Source organism: Tenrec ecaudatus, chromosome 3 (genome assembly GCF_050624435.1).
Source record: "Tenrec ecaudatus isolate mTenEca1 chromosome 3, mTenEca1.hap1, whole genome shotgun sequence".
Taxonomy (NCBI): Eukaryota; Metazoa; Chordata; class Mammalia; order Afrosoricida; family Tenrecidae; genus Tenrec; species Tenrec ecaudatus.
This window is the reverse complement of record NC_134532.1, coordinates 64,812,897-64,817,264: the sequence shown is the minus strand read 5'-3', so window position 1 is coordinate 64,817,264 and position 4,368 is coordinate 64,812,897. Positions and strand designations below refer to the sequence as shown.

At 39.3% G+C, this 4,368-nt stretch overlaps 1 non-coding gene across 1 annotated transcript; it reads left to right on the top strand.

The window, feature by feature from the left end:
* Positions 1–2,205: 2,205 nt before the first annotated feature.
* LOC142444168 (small nucleolar RNA SNORA9) lies at positions 2,206–2,340 on the top strand. The gene has a single exon (XR_012783825.1). It is a non-coding gene; the product is annotated as a small nucleolar RNA SNORA9 (small nucleolar RNA).
* Positions 2,341–4,368: the final 2,028 nt, after the last annotated feature.

Here is a 4,368-nt window from a genome sequence, read left to right as displayed (position 1 = left end):
AATCAGTCCTTTTTTAATGTGCTTGAGCTTTGTTCTACATTTTTCTCCTACTCCATCCAGGTCCTTCTAATGTGATTCTTTACAGAGCAGTTGGTGGTGATAGCTGGGCACCATCTAGTTCTTCTGGTCTCACAGTAATGAAGACTGATGTCCACATGGTCCATTAGTCCATTAGACTAATTGTTTGCATGTGTCTTTGATTTTCATCACTTTTCCTTTCTCGGGACCAAAAGTTGAACTTAGGTGGTCACTCAGAAGCCTTTAAGACCCTACTCACTACTCACCAAAATAGGATGTAGAATCTTGGCTTTGTGGACTCTGGTATGCGAACATATCCCATAAACTATGATGCTGAGCCCCTAGGCCCAGTGACTCTTTTCCTCAAGGTGTTTGATTATGTCTAGGAATTTTTCATAACTTTGCTCCTGTATGCTCCACCACATTTATAGAAGTATGGAAGCATCAGCCAAGATATCAAATGATATTTGCACTGAGAAAATCAGCAAAAGAAATACATCCATACAAAAATATATATGAAACCATTTGTGTTGGACAGGGTTCTCTAGAGAGACAAATCGGATTGCTAGTAATTATATATAAATATATTTATAAAGATATATATAATACAAGAAATGAACCGTTAAATTATATACAGATAGATAATAGAAAAAAAATTAACAGTTAAATTATAAAGCAGTGAGACACTAGCAGTCCTTTAAGGCTCAAGAGCCGCCAGTTGCCAGTCCCCTTCTATAGAGAAAGCTGGGTTATATATATCCAGGCAGCAAACAGCAAGGCAGGTCCCCAACTGTCATCAACTGTCAGTCCCCAGCTCCAGAGATGAATATTCCAATCGTGTGGGCTTAAAGGGACCTCACCTTAGAGCGACACAGTCCACAGGCTAGGCATCCCACAGGTAGTGTACCCCTTTAAACTGAGGCACAGAACAACCAAGGTGAGGCTCACTGAGCCATTTATCCCTCTGCCCTTCAGTTAATCCTACTTGTGTTTATTGGCCAGGCTGGCACAATAAACTATAGCATGCACCCATTTGCCAAGACTGTAACTCTTGGCAGGAATAGAAAGCCCTGTTTGTCTCCCAAACAGCAGCTGGTGGTTTCAAACCACTGACCTTGAAGTTAGCAACCCAACAATAAACACGATACCATCAGTACAGTGCTCGGCTAGATCATTAATCATGAGTAAAATACATATTAAAATTGCAATTGAATATCACTAGAATTACTAAAATTCAGAAAGACTGACAATACCATGTGTTGAGGATATAGATCAGCTTGAACTTTCATACAAAATTGGTGGGCGTTGTACAACCATGTCAGAAAAGTTTGGCAGTTTCTTGTATGAAGGTAAGCATGCACTTCTAGGACTCCACAGCTCTGAGAAAATAAAAACACATGTCCACACAAGACTTGTATATGAATGTTTACAGCATAATAATAAAAAACTGGAAGCAGGTCAAGTGTTCCACATGTGAATTCATAAGTATATTCATATAATAGAAGATGTATTCATCACTAAAAAGAGTAGTGAATATCGATACATACAATTAGATGTATGAATATCAAAAGTACTGTGCTGGATGAAAGAATGCAGACATAACATGCACATAATGTTTAATTCCATTTACATAGAACTCTAAATAAGATCTATCTATCTATCTATCAATAGTCTGAAAGCAGAGCCATTGTTTTCAAGGGATGCTAACTGGGGTAAGACACAAAGGAACTTCAGAACTTCAGGGGGTGATATAAAACACCCTATGTGTTAATTTTACTGATGGTTACACTGGAATATAAAATCTCCAAAATTCATTGAAAGCTACAATTACAATAGGCACATTTTATTGTATACAAATTCAACTTCATTAAATTTGGTTGTGAAAATTACACTAGAATACTTTCTTTTACTGATTGGATTGATAGAGATCATAAAGTTTAATAAAAATGTGTGTAAATATATAGAAAATCGGTTCCTCTCAGACATTGCCAGTCAGAGTATAAATTTACACATCTATGAAGAATATTTGGCAATAGCTATGGAAATGACAAGTGCATGTACCTTTTGGCCCACAATTTTTATTTTCAGATGTTTTACAGTCTAACACATATGTCAATTAACTTATGCAAATGGGAGTTTTATTCATAAATATAGGGTATTGAAAACTCCCTTAAAACTCTATAAGTATTGCAAGCCTTCAGCGTGCCTGGGTTTGGAGTAACCCTGTGCATTCCTTCAGTGCTTGCAAGAGCAGCTTTGAAGTGGTTTGAGGCCTTGCTCTATAATACCTACAGAGCAAGGTTATAGAAATTTCAGACATTCAGGAAAGGGGAGGGGGGGAGGAATGATGACAACAAATGTACAAATGTGCTTGACACAATGGATGCATGCATGGATTGTGATAAGAGTTGTATGAGCCCCCAATAAAATGATTTAAGAAAAAGAAAAGAGGGCGGGAGCATATAAAGGACTGGAAAAAAAAACTCTATAAGTAGAAGATGAACGAAAAAATTAGAGGACAATCTTACAGTGAAATACAATGCAGCCCTTTAAAAAGAATAAGAGTATATTTTAAAAGATGCTTAATATACACTGTTAAAATAAAAGATATAAAACCATTCCACAGTACTCATATAATTCTTCTGTTTTTTATGACGCTTAATTTTATATGCATAGAAATTTTTGATATGCAAGAAAATGTTAAATGTGTGAGATGTAGCAACAATGAAAATTACAACTTTATTCTAGTTCCTAAATACTTCCCCCAACCCCAACCCCCACTACCATGATCCTAATTCTACCTTGCAAGTCTGGCTAGACCAAAGGATGTACACTGGTCCAGATAGGAACTGGAAACACAGGGAATCCAGGGCAGATGATCCCTTCAGGACCAGTGGTGTGAGTGGAGATACTGGGAGGGTGGAGGGAGGTTGGGGTGGAAAGGGGGAACTGATTACAAGGATTTACATGTGACCTCCTCCCTGGGGGATGGACAACAGAAAAGTGGGTGAAGGGAGATGTTGGACAGGTCAAGATATGGCAAAATAATAATTTATAAATTATCAAGGGTTCATGAGGTAGTGGGGAATGAGGAGGGAGGGGGAAAATGAGGAGCTGATGTCAGGGGCTTAAGTGGAGAGCAAATGTTTCAAGAATAATGAGGGCAATGAATGTACAAATGTGTTTTACACAATTGATGTATGTATGGATTATGATAAGAGCTATATGAGCCCTAAAATTATTTTTAAAATTACTTTGGGGTAAGGGCATGGTACCTCATCAGACTCCATGGAAAGCACTCCTAAAGGTCAACTAATAAACAAACAAAATGTTAAATGTGATTATCTCAAGTAAGCTAGGATATGAAATAGGCTATCGCTTTATTTTGTAACTTTGTATTTGGAAGTCTAACTGCTGTATATAGTTGCTAGCTGTCTTCAAGTTGTCTCCAAACACAAGTTGGCCCCGAACTCAAGTCATTGCAGAATAAAACAACAACATGGGCTTGTGTCATCCCTATAATTAAATGGGAATTGGTCCATCAGGATCCATAGATTTGTTTTTCAGCTGATTTTCAAAAGTGGATCACCAGGCCTTTCTTCCCAGCCTGTCAAAGTTTGGAAGCTCTGCTGAAACCTGCTCAGTATCACAGCAACATACAAACCTCCCCTGACAAGCAATCCAGGAATTGAATCTAGGTTTGACACATGGAGGGTCAGAATTCTACCACCGAATCACCTCTGCCCCCAGTTACAATAGACGACATAAACAAAACCGATTAGCAAAACCAGATTGAGTGTAACTCCTATCACACCGCAGTGTTCATGAATTGGAAAGAAGAGACACCACGTACCAGGACATCCATATGCACATTTACATGCATAAGCCACGCCCTGTTTGTTTCCACTTTACTTAACCTAGACAAAAACAAAACTATTGCTTGATTCCAACTCATAGCTACCCTGTAGGACAGAGAGCACTGTCTTACCAGATTCCCAAGAATGTGTTTTACAGATGCACATCTTTCCCCTTGAAATGGCTGGTAGGCTCAAACCACTGACTTTAGTTAGCAGCCACATGCTTACTCACTCACTCACTCACCCACCCACTCACCCACCCACTCACTCACCCACCCACTCACTCACTCACTCACTCACCCACCCACCCACTTACTCACTCACCTACTCACTGACTCAATCACTGACTCACTCACTGACTCACCCACTCACTGACTCACTCAGTCACTCACTCACCCACCCACTCCCTCACTCACCCACCCACCCACTTACTCACTCACCTACTCACTGACTCAATCACTGACTCACCTACTCACCCACTCACTCACCCACT